The sequence below is a fragment of the Eublepharis macularius genome, chromosome 6 (genome assembly GCF_028583425.1).
Source record: "Eublepharis macularius isolate TG4126 chromosome 6, MPM_Emac_v1.0, whole genome shotgun sequence".
In the NCBI taxonomy this organism is placed as follows: Eukaryota; Metazoa; Chordata; class Lepidosauria; order Squamata; family Eublepharidae; genus Eublepharis; species Eublepharis macularius.
In genome coordinates this window covers 83,148,040-83,161,304 of record NC_072795.1, presented here as the reverse complement: position 1 = coordinate 83,161,304, position 13,265 = coordinate 83,148,040, and positions in this window count along the sequence as shown.

Here is a 13,265-nt window from a genome sequence, read left to right as displayed (position 1 = left end):
CTGAGACCCGAAAGGGAGGCCTTGTTTGAATACATTTGCTTAATCCCTTTTTACCTTCCCCCTCAACTGTTTCTCTCCTCCCCATCTAAACTGAAAAAAATAATCTTATGAGGGACAGGGACACCTGTTGCTTATATTAATTGCTGCCTTATAATGGATGATGATACTTTTTCTTTTAATGTATTATATTTTTATCCCATTTTTAATCCCTCAAGGATATGTAGGTGGTATGTGTATAGTTCCTTATCTCTTATCCAGGCACTAACGAGACTTAGACCTACTTAGCTTCAGCTAAGTTGCTTTATCATGTGCCTTTGAATTATATGTTGAGCATATGCAGTTGGAACATTGAACAAGCTTTGGTTAAGCGGCTGGGTTATGAACCAGCACTCTGCTGGTTTGAATCCCACTACTGCCGTGAGATCAGTAGGTGGCCTTGGGTAAGCCACTCCTCTCAGCCCCAGCTCCCCAGCTATTGTGGGGCTAATAACAACAGTGACTTTGTTCACTGTTCTGAGTGGGCCACTAATCTGTTAAACAGCAGTATATAAGTGCAGTTATTGTTATTGTTAGAGCGGTGTCATCTATAGAAAGGATAATCACAAAGAACTAAAAGTTGAGAACTAAGTTTATTTTATCACTATTCTTTTCAGTTAGTAAAACTAGTAGATATAACAGGATAGCAGATACAGCACAAGCATGTAGTGAATGAAACTTAACTGCAGATTTACTTAGACGAATTCAAATATATAACAGAAACTTTGCAGGAAAACAACCTGTTAAATTGGAGGCTCTGGTTCAGGGGCAGAGCATCTGCTTGGCATGTAGAAATACCAAAATCTATTCCCAGTATCTGGAGTTTAAAACGATCATATAGTAGGTGGTGTAAAAGACCTTGACCTGAGACCCTAGAGAGCTGCTGCCAGAGTAGCCAATGGTCTGGTTCAGTATAAAACAGTTTCTTGTGAAATCATTGGCTGGAGTTTAATTAGCTTGTAAATTTGCATCACTCTGATGTGGTGTAGTGAATTGGATTTGGATGGTAGAAAGCACTGGTATAAAGACTGAGTGAGGTGAGGAAGCCAGTGAGGAAATCAGCTGTGAAACTGTGGGCAGGCCATTCTGACCAGCTTCACAGGAATGATGTGAGATAGACTGGAAGAACCCTATTATGATGGACTCCCCCAGATTTTCCCCCTTCACTCCTGCAGATTTTCCTGCCAAAATCCAAGTTTTCCTGCTTTGGCTGAGCAGCCCCAAGTAGCATGTCTCTATTTGTGGTTTTAAAGTTCTTTTGTGTCCACCCTGATAGAAGTTATAATTTTGGCTTTTTAGCCCAGCCCAGAAACTTGATGAGGGAAAAGCAGGAGCTTTCTTCCTCTGTGTTGGAAATGGCACTGGAGAGTGTATAACATTCAAAAGAAACAACAACTTTTAACAGGCAGGGATGGAATAAGGGCAGTCGGAATGAAAGAGCTAACATAAAATCTGTTGGTAGTATAGAACACTCTTTTAAGTCACAGGCAAAATAGTTTTCTTGAAGCTTAGTTTCTGTGTTTTCAATCCTTAACAGTGAGAGGTGTTTTGTTTAATACATTGGTTACAGCAACAATGTTTCTTCGCAGGGTTCCGTTTTACAACTCAGGTTTCCTGATGTCAGTTCAAAACTGTTTTCTGTTCGCAACAGAACCGAGGTCCTCCTCAGAGCCAAACCTCATTTAGACACTGGGCAAGAATTAATCTTCTCCTAAGAAGATATAACCCTTCTTCACTTGGCTTGAATAGGAGTCTCCACTTATTACTCCCTCACTCTTTGCCAGAAAAAACACCCCCAGTTCTATTGTAGTTATGTAATACGGGTTTCAGCTTGAACTGGCTTTTTTACTTGGAATTCCTAACTAGAATTCCCCCTCAAGACAATGATGTTGCAGTTACAGCCAAAGATTTCTTTTCCCTCACAACAGAGGGGAACTTGTTTGACCTTCCCTGTCAGACTTGCACACACACATACTCCTGAAAATCCTGTCAACAACCAACTGTCATCCTTAAGGCTGGTTCTGACTGGCCCGTCAGAGGAGGGAGCAGCCTATCAATCAAACTTTTGTTCCAGGCAATTGTTAACTCCTTCCCTTTCAGCTCTCTGAGTGTTGCACTTAGAAAATCTTTAAAGTGCATTCTGTAACACCTGTTCTGTATCATTCTTTGCTTACTGGCTGAAGGGAGATGGATAAAATTCCTTCATGCTGAAAAACAGCACAGATACTTATTTCTGATGGCATTTGTTTTTGAATCTGTACCAAGAGCTCCAATCCAGGAATCTCATTCAAAAAGTCTGATCATCAGACCATACAAGAAAATGTGTTCACCAAATTCCTGTCACAAACTTCCCTTCTCTTTCCTCTTCAGTCTGAATTGTTCCATTATAGCTCTTTCCTCTTGATCTGTCTCCATCCTTTGAGGATGAAAAGTATCTTGATAGGTACAAAGCCAAGGCAATATTTAATTGCTCAAATTGCCATCACTATAGTGCTGCTTGCATTGTTATCCAGCATCAATGTGACACTGGTGGCCCCATCCTCCAGGAATTTTGTCTGATTTAGAAAAGATCTCTTTTAGAGTAATAAAGGAAAAGTTTTAATTTTAGTTAAAGCTTACGTTTAAAGGTCACAAAATGGCAGGAGAGGGATTTTATATTGCTCAGACCTGCTCAGTTTTCAAACAAGCACATGCAACTGGGGATGATTCCACCAAATAACAGTGAATACCATTCAAGTGAAGTTAAATGGTAACAAGCTATATTGTTATCTGATGACAGTTTGATACAAAAGTTTGTGCTTGGTATAATCAAGCAAGAAACTTCAGACAATGAACTCAATTTTCACAGAAATGCCTCTTCCAGGAATGGAATACCTCCACCTTCCAAACTGAAAAAGGCCCAGTTCAACTGCAGCTTGTTTCCTGTGCTTGAGTGGTCTTATTCAAAGCATCAACACCTACTGGTGATCTTGGAGTGGTTGGTCTATCCCTTGGCATGTTCAGCCTTTGATTACATTGGCTCAGTCCATCCTACATGACAAAAGAAACAGTAATGTCTTGACAGCTATAGATATCTCCTTAATGGGGGGACATAAGTTTTGGAAAATGATATTGTTTAAATGCATATCAGGACTTGGAAGAAAGTAAGCTTCCTGCCTAGCTGAGGTGGCTCCTAGATGCAAGAGAAGGAATGGTATAAACACTGCTAGAGCTGGCTGAAGCACAGGGCAAGCACAGGATCTCTTTCTGATGATCTAATATGGATTAGCGGATCTGCTGTCATGTAGGGAGGGCCTCTGTGCCTTTATCAGCAAATACTACCAAAACATTGTAAGTCGCTAGTGCTCTATCCTCTGAAGGGAACCAGGTAAGGCCCTGGCCCTGGAACATCACACTTAGAAGTGTGATGCTGGTAATGCTGGTTTTAGAAACGGGATAGCGTTTCTTTGAAGAGAAACGGAGCTTACGTGGTTCAGCAGAACAAAGAATCAGAAGCTATTAGAACAAATGAAGCTACTGTTCTGCCAGAGGCAGCTCAAAGTCCAGTTGGGACTGGTGTTCCATTGCTACCCTGGCACTTTCACTGTTGGGGGAAGTGGAGCACCTATAAGAATACTTCCCAGCTGTACTTCATCAAAACACTTCACATATCTTATCCCAGGAATCCTTAGAGGAAAGAACTCTGCAATGTAGGTTGGTGTCACTCCATATTGCAGATGGGGGGAGGGTAAGTGTCCATGACAGTGGCTTACCTATGACTACATACGAAATTCATGACTTAGCAACTGGGCCGATTCCAGATGACTAACCTTAAGGCGTTTCATGCCGCCCTCTTCCGGATCGCGACGGGGAAAATGCGAAATATCGCGTTTTCTCGCGCGAGTTTTGCGCGACGACACGCAAAACTCGCGCGAGGAGACGCGATATTTCGCATTTTCCCCGTCGCGATCCGGAAGAGGGCGGCATGAAACGCCTTAAGGTTAGTCATCTGGAATCGGCCCTGGTAATGCTTAATAGATCACTACACAGTTTGTTGTGTAGTGACTAAGAGCAGTGAAGTGATTAAGAGCGGCAGGACTCTAATCTGAAGAACCGGGTTTGGTTCCCCATGAGGTCTCTCAGCTCCACCCATCTCACAGGGTGATTGTCATGAGGATGATAATAACATACTTTGTAAACCACTCTGAGTGTGGCATGAAGTTGTCCTGAAAGGCAGTATATAAACTGGTTGTTGTTGTTATTATCAACAACAGGTAAATTGGCATACTCTGGCTGCTGTGTCCAGTTTCTGTCTGCACAAGGTTTGCTGTGCTGTATTTTAAACTGTTAAAATATAACCCCCTTTGGTTCCGGGATGGATCTTAAAGGAGTAACTGTGCCAGTAGATATCATAGAGAGGATGCACCCTAAATGAAATATTAAGTAGGTTTCGTAGCACTGTAAAGAAAAGGCATCAGATTATATACTTTTTCTGGCTGAGAATTCTTTCTCTTACTCTGGATTGATACAAAAAACAGCATGGCACATTGATTATTAAGACACTGGCCTCTACAACAGATGCTGCTTTTACATGAATTCAGAGCACGCATCTGCTTAAGAATAAGATAGTAACATCCATTTTAAAAGTAACATTGTGAAAACAATATAATAAGTTCCATCAACTTCCTAGTTTCAATTGAAAGGCAGTGCTAAACTTTGTAGTCATAGCATGTGCCAGTTATTAGCCAGCTGATTAACTGCAATGTGGTTTCAGAATTGATACTTCCATGGTGCAGTGTACCCTGCTGGGTCTCATTCTGATCCTATAATAAATCAGTAGACGTCAGGGGGGGGGGGAAGTACAGAGGAGGTAAAATTCCCAGGGCCTAGAGTTCAGCTTGAGGACCCTGAGCTGGGGCCATTTGACAGCAGCCAACACAGTAAAATTTAGCTTCCCTGGATTGCCTCTTGATTGCCTCTGCCCTTTCATCTGCTGCCAGCGTACCATGCTTAACACACATGCACACTCAGAGTGAGAGATGGATGCTGAGGGCTGGCTCAGTTTCCCCTGCCTGCTCCCACCCTTCACCTGTGTTAGTCCACCAGCCTCGCACACTGGGCTGCACACCAGGAAGGCAGCACGTCCATCAAGTGCTCCTTTTCTCTCACATGATGATCTGCACGAGTCCAGTAGCACCTATAAGACTAGTAGGTTATGAGCTTTTGTGAGTCACAGCTCATACCCTACCACAAATTTTGTTAGTCTTATAGGTGCTACTGGACTCTTGCTCTTTTCTAATGCTACGGACAGACTAACACAGCTACCCATCTTGATCTGTGATGATCTGCACACCAGCAGCTAATCCCTTGTCATCTTGCTCATTGTATCTGCCTTGCAAAAAGCCCACCATTTCTCCAGCTGTGTGGAGAGGCCTTTGTACCCCAAGAACAGGATTATCATCTGGTGAATGAGCCCCTAGTTGGAGGGAGTGGAGGAAGGGGGGAATTCTCGATTATCTTGTGCCCCAGAGAAGAATATGACGGAGGGGACAGGGCTGTGAAACCTCACACTGATTCTGGAGAGGCAAAAAAAAAAGTTTCCAGGCCGTTGCTCAGAATGACCATCAGGGCCAAGGGAATACAAAGTGGTGTCTACCTTTCCTTTCAACCTAATTCCAAGGATGATGTTTTGAAGCACTGCTTGGAGTCAGTAGTGGGCTGGATGATGGTGAACAAGCCGAAACTGAATCCTGGCAAGACAGATGTTCTCTGGGTTAATAGAAAGGCAGAATAGGAGCTTGAGATCTCTCCTGCCTTGGATGGGGTTATACTTCCCTTGAAAATCCAGGTTTGCAGCTGGGGAGTGCAGCTTGACACAGCTGTCACCTTAGAAAACAAGGTGGCTGTGGTGTTTTAGAGTGTTTTTGCCCAACTTCAGCTGGTGTATCAGGTGCACATGTTCCTGGCTCAATAGGATCTAGACTCAGTAATCAATGCCTTAGTTACATCTAAGGCATGATCACTGACTGGATTGTTGCAATGTACTGTTGGGGCCACCCTTGAAAAGCATTCAGAAACTGCAGCTAGTGCAGAATGCTGCAGCTAGGCTACAAGTTGGGGGGCCAGCTACTGGAAGCATGTGACCTCAATTTTGCAGCAATTACGCTGTTTACCAATATGCTCCTGAGCACAATTCAAGGTTTTGATTCTGGGTTTTAAAGCCAAAATAGGGTATCTGGAGGACCAGCTTCTTTCATATGTTGCAGCCTAGGAATTAAGAGCACAGTGAGAGGCCCTCCCGATTGTCCCATTCGGTATGTGAGAAAAGGCCTTTTTGGTGGCAGTCCCACAATTATGGAACAGCATCCCCGGGGGGGGGTGCATTGGCCCCCTCTCTGCCGCTTTTCAGGAGGCTGCTGAAGATGGTTTTATTTAGGACTGCTTTTTAATTTAACTTTGTTTCTATGTTTATTGGCAGTTTTAAACTTTGTTTTTATTCATTTTTATGATTATTTTATTTATATTAAAGAGTCCAGTAGCACCTTTAAGACTAACCAATTTTCTCTTCGGCAGATCTGACAAAGAGCTGTGGCTCTCAAAAGCTTATGCTACAATAAAGTTGGTTAGTCTTAAAGGTGCTACTGGACTCTTTACTATTTGCTACTACAGACTAATACAGCTAACTCCTCTGGATTTATTTATATTGTAAGCTGCCTTGAGTTTCTACAAAGTAGAAAAGTTGCTGAAGAACATTTTAAATAAACAAGCAAATAAAAAGCACTGTGAGTTCAGACAGGATAGCTAAGTAACCAAAAAAGATGTTTGGTTTGCTCCTCTGTCTTTAATAGAGGCCTGATCTACTGAAATCAACAAGTGGAACATTTGGAAAAACACAAATGCTTATTACTGGCTCATTCTTGCCATTTAAGCTGCTGTGAGAGGCATAGTAGAATCCAGTAAGCTGGCAACCTCTAGGTCAGGATAATTCCGGGGGGGGGGGGGGTTCAGAGGAGCATTTGGAATTGATGAATAGAAATGGGAGGGATGCAGGATGGATTTGGGGGTGGGAGAATTAGGAGAAGAAGAAGGGGGGATTTAAAGCTGCAGTCCTTGTATACATTTAGATGCAAGTAAACCCCACCATCTTCAGTCATATTTTGAGTAAATAAGAACAGGATCTGGCTAACTAGAGTAAAGCCTAAGAGTAGGAAATGCGCTTGATTTTTAAAAATATTCAGAAATCTCACACTGTCTAACTGGGTGAGAAGGATGTGGTGGTCTCTTTCTGCACTCTCTTCTTCTGTTTAAGGAGGCAGCAATGGATGGGGAAGGGAGGGTAAAGGAAGAGAGGGCTGGAACTAGCATCCAGGGACTAAAGTTGCTTTCTAAAGTTAGTGCAGGTGTAGGAAGACCCCACCATCTGAGGTCTTGGATCACCTGTCTCTTCCCCATAGAGGATAAGATGGACTTTTCCCATGTCCCATATTTTCTTCCCCCATTAAGCATCTTCACCTTTTATGTGTCACCATTTTCAATGGGGCTTATTCCCATTGTTTCTTAAGTACATTTAATTTACAGTGGATGGCAGTATTTTATCTAGGACTCTTGGGGAGTCTTACTGATTCTGCTTGCTCACTTTTTCATGTGAGTACAGATGGTAATTTTTTTCCATTGTCCTCATTGTTCAGTATGGTTCTTCTGAAAACAGAGTTGCGCTTACCGTAACTGCTGTTCATTGACGTCTTCTGTGCAGACACACATGGGACTGCGCCTGCGCAGGCCTGCCGACCGGATTTTTCTTTCTAGCAAACGTCCACTAGGGGGCGCACGTCCTTCCCAATGCGCATGCGCGGCCATTTCCCGCCCGAGCGACATTGGGCGACGTCGCCCCCTTTCCCCTCAGTTTCTCCTTTGCCGCCGAATGCCTTCACATCATCTGGAAGAACACAGCGGGGTAGGAGGGAGGGTTGTGTGTCTGCACAGAAGACGTCAATGAACAGCAGTTACGGTAAGCGCAACTCTGTTTTCACTGTCCGTCTTCTGTGCAGCCCCACATGGGAGACTCACAAGCCACTTACCCAGGAGGCGGGCATGTGTTCTCACCGAAAAAGAGACTGAAGCACTGCTTGACCAACAGCAGCCTCTTTCCTTTCCCACACATCTAGTGCGTAATGTTTAGCGAACGTGTCAGAAGACGACCACGTCGCAGCCCTGCAGATGTCATGCAAGGGCACGCCCCTAAGGAAGGCCGCAGAGGCAGCTTGCGCTCTGGTGGAATGAGCTTTTACTTCCAAAGGGCAAGGTAACCTAGCATGCGAATAGCAGGCCCTAATAGCCTGAGTGACCCAGCGAGAAATTGACTGGGCTGTAGCAGCCTTTCCCTTCCTGGGCCCATAATAGCACACAAACAGCTGTTTGGCACTCCTAAACTGTGATGTACGTTGGAGGTAAAATAGAATAGCCCTTCTCACATCCAGAGAATGTAAGGCTCTTTCAGAGTTATCAGAAGGGTCAGGAAAAAAGATCGGTAGGACAATGTCCTGTGAGGTGTGAAACTGAGTGGACACTTTGGGTCTAAAACGAAGGTCAGGTCTCAGCACCACCTTATTCTGATGGACCTTCAAAAAGGGAGGGTCCCACCTCAGTGCAGCCAGCTCGCTAACCCTACGGGCAGACGTAATGGCTATCAAAAAGGCCACCTTACAAAATAACCATTTCAAATCACAGGTGGCCAGTGGTTCAAAAGGTGATTTCATAAGCCCCGCCAATACTATTTGTAGTGACCACTGGGGAACAATTTCCTTGACCTGTGGAAACATATTGTACAACCCTTTCAAAAAAGACTTTGACAAACTGTGGGAGAACACCGTCTTCCCATCTATTTTAGGGTGAAAAGCTGAAATGGCAGCCAAATATACTTTAATAGAGGAATTAGAGAGTCCCCCATCCTTTAGGGACAGGAGGAACTCAAACACAGAAGACAACTGGCAATCCCAAACATTAACTGCGTTGGCCGCAGCCCAGGCCTCAAATCGCTTCCATTTAGCTGCGTACGACCTGCGAGTGGTGTCCCTACGGGCATTCAGCAAAATTTCAGCTACCCTGTCAGACATCCCCTCCGTCCCCGAATGTGCCAAGCAGTGAGGTTGAGTTTGGGTAGGTCGTGATACCAAACCCCCTTGTCGGACAGAAGGTCCGGGTTCCGAGTGAACCGATAATATGACCCCTGTGAAAGCTGCATGACATGTTGGAACCACGCTTGTCTGGGCCAGAAGGGGGCCACTAGAATTAAGTGCGGCCCATCCCTCTGGATTTTGCTGACAACCCGAGACAGCAGTGGGAACGGAGGGAAGGCATAAAACAGGTGCCCTGTCCAGCGTATCTGGAACGCGTCTCCCAGGGAGCGGCGACCTAGCCCTCCCCTGGAGCAGAATTGTGGGGCCTTCTTGTTGGCCTCTACCGCAAAGAGATCTACGTCTGGGAACCCCCAGTCCAAAAAGATGGCGTTCAGGTATCTGTCTGCTACGGTCCATTCGTAGCTGTCGAATCGCATCCGACTCAGCGTGTCCGCGATGACATTGGTGGTGCCAGGAATATGGACCGCCTGAATGAACACGCCTCTGTCCACGGCCCAGTTCCAGATCCGAACGGCCTCGTCGCAGAGGGCCTTGGATGTAGTGCCCCCTTGCTTGTTCAGGTAAAACATCGTGGTGCAGTTGTCTGTGAGCACCTGAACTGCTTTCTGCTGCAGCGTGTCTGCAAATGCGATAAGGGCATAACGGACCGCTCTCAATTCTAGCAGGTTAATATGATCTTCCCTTTCCTGCTCTGACCAAATCCCATGTGCCCTCAGGGCACCACACTGGGCTCCCCATCCTACTGTGGAGGCATCAGTCGAGATTGTGATTTCGGTCTGGATGGACCCAAACGCCACACCCCCAAGGAGGTTAGTCTCATCGAGCCACCATCGTAAGGCTCGGACAATCCCTCTGGGGATGGAATACTGTTTATTCTGGGAATCGTGCTCAAAATCATGAACCGATAGGAACCACAGCTGGAGAGGTCGCATGTGCAACCTGGCCATAGGGGTGACAGCTGTAGAAGAGGCCATGTAGCCCAGTAGCCTCTGGATCGCTGTTACGGATTGGAACCTGCACTTAGAAAAAAGGTTCACCATCCTGCCAATCTTTAAAGCACGCTCCCTGGGGAGAAAACCTCTATTTACGCCACCATCCAGTTCCATACCGATAAACAGTATTCTTCTGGATGGGGTAAGTTTAGACTTTTGCAAATTGACCAAAAGCCCTAACCGGGAGCAGGTGAGCATCACTGTACTAATCTGGGCCATGAGTGCATCAGCAGAGGGAGCTGCTAGAAGCCAATCGTCAAGGTAGGGATAGATGGTACAACCCCGTTCCCTCAAATAAGCCACTACCACAGCCATACACTTAGAAAAAACTCGTGGGGCTGTTGAGAGACCAAAGGGAAGCACTTGGTAATGGTAGGCCTTATTATTACATAGAAACCTAAGGTACTTCCAATGATCAGGATGGATGGCAATATGAAAATATGCATCCTTGAGGTCCAGGACAGCGAACCACATGTCCTTGGGCATTAACTGGAGGACCGTGTTCAAGGTAAGCATCCTGAACCTCTTGACGAGAACGAATTTATTCAGTTCTCGTAGGTCCAAGATGGGACGCACCCCTCCATCTTTCTTGTCTACCAAGAACATCCTGGAATAAAAACCTAAGGGGGGGTCCTGAGGGAGCACCTCCCGCACAGCCCCTTTCTCTATCAGTGCTACAACCTCAGCCTGTAAGTTATGAGAAGAGGATTGTATTGAGTGGTCAGGAAGAGACAACACTGGGTAAACATCAAACTGAATTTTATATCCAACTGTAACGATTTTAAGAACCCAACTATCGGACGTAATCTCCGCCCATGCAGAGGCAAACTGAGCCAATCTGTTCCCAAACACGACAGACTGTTCGAGCTCTAGTCAGAACTGCTTTGGTTGCGTAGCTGACTCTTTGGCATCGGAGGCATGAGGGCCGCGACGAGGACGGTAGGTAGGCTTCCGGCGCTGGTAAGAGCCTGGTGGTTGGAATGGCCGGTAGGAACCATAGCGTGGATACGGCTGGTACCGGTGCTGTCGTCCACGATAACCCTGGGCAGGGCGATACTGGCCACGATTCTCGGTGGGTGGTCTGGCCGGAAGAATACCATAGGACCTGGCTGTAATACGATCCTTGCGCTTCTGCGACAGGTAGTCATCTGTTTTGGTAGAAAACAGGGATTGCCCCTCAAATGGCAGGTTCTCCACCTTATTGCGTGTCTCCACTGGCAACGCAGTTGTGCGGAGCCACGAGTGCCGGCGCAGGACGATGGAAGAAGCCAGTGCCCTCGCAGAGGTGTCTACTGTGTCACGGCCCGCATTTATTTGTTGCCGGGAAAGCCTCAGGGCCTCATCGAGGATCACCTTCGCCAACACTCTCTGGTCTGCTGGGAGTTTCTCCAGGAAGGCCGCCATGCGGTTCCAAAGGAATATCTGATACGCCCCCATGATGGCTGAATAGTTGGAGATTTTCAGCGTGAGGGCAGCAGAAGAGTATAGTTTCTTGCCCAAAGAATCCAACTTCCTGCTCTCCTTGTCAATGGGCACCGCATAGGACCCCTGGCGTTGGCGGGTCTGCATTTCTTCCGTAATGAGGGAAGAAGGAGGCGGGTGTGCAAAGAGGTATGCACAAACATCATCCCGTGTCTTGTATAGAGCCTCCAGCTTGCGGGACGTCGCGTACACAGAGGCCGGCTTCTCACAGATGTCGTGGATGATCTCCACCAAGCCTTCAGTGAATGGGAAGGCAATAGTTGGAGGGTTCCCGGACTGAACATATTGAAGAATTTTGTCCTTTGGCTTAGGATCTACGGCCGATATCTCGATGTCAAGAGAACGGGCCATCCTGACCATCTGCTCAGAGTAGAGCCGGTAGTCCTCAGATGGTGACACACGACTGGTCCCAATGATGACGTCATCCGGAGATGGGTCAGATGGAGGACTGGGACTCGGGCCCTGGTAGGGTTCAGCAGGATAGTAAGGTGAACCGTGTCTGGGAGAACCATAGTGGGAGAACTCACTTCGAGTGTCACCCCAATACTCCCTGCCAAATGATGGAGAGCTGGCATACAGGGAACCCTCTCTGTCAAATGCAGCCCGCGGCAGGCGGTAACGCCGGTCCACACGGTCCGCATAATCATCCGCATGCCACTGCTGGGCCGGAGGTGGCGCGTCGGGCAGATCACCATCATCATCAGACGAGTGGTGCAGCGGAGGCGACAGGTGCGGCGACGGAGTCAAAGGCCTCTCCCAGAGGACCTCATCCGTTTGGACCGAAGCCGATTGACTGTGCTTCGACTTTTTCTTGGACTTTTTACCGCCCTTGTCAGCCGAAGCCGGATCCGAGCTTCGGTCCCTGCCAATCGAATCCGAAGTCTTCGGATCCGATCGAGCGCCCGCCTTCGGAGCGAGGTCGGTGCGCGCCGACTCAGCAGGCTTCGGAACCGATGGAGTCGAAGCCGATGGCGGATCCGATGGTTTGGGAACCGACCCAGCCGGGATGTTCGGTTCCGATGACGCTCTCGGCACCTTCGGAGTCGGCGTGAAGGTCGGTTCCGACCTCGACGGGGACCTGGAACGGTGACGTTTCCGAGTCGGATCCGACGTTGGTGCCAAGGGCTTGCGACCCGACGCGGAACTCGCAGTCCCCTTCGGATCCGGGGTTAACTGCCGGGCTTGGCGACGATCCGGGGAGCGGGAACGCGAAGCGGACGCGGTCTTCTGGGACCCCTTCTCAGGGGGGGTGTCACCCGTCCCACCAGCCGGTGGCGGTCCCTCCGGGGTAACGGGAGCCCCCGAAACCCGCATCGCCCGTCTCCACAGTAAGGCGTTCAGCCTATTAGCCCTCTCAGCCCTGGCCTTCGGGGTGAACCGTTGGCAGTGCTCACACTTCCCGACGATGTGTCCCTCGCCGAGACACTCGAGGCAAACGGCGTGACCGTCCGTCCTGGTCATCTTAGTGGAGCAGTTGGAGCAGCGCTTGAACAGCGACTTCTCAGACATCTTCGTAGGATCCTCACAGGAAAAGTTTCCTCACAAGCGGACAGCTAGATCTTTACCGGTCGGCGGCAAAGAAGAAACTGAGGGGAAAGGGGGCGACGTCGCCCAATGTCGCTCGGGCGGGAAACGGCCG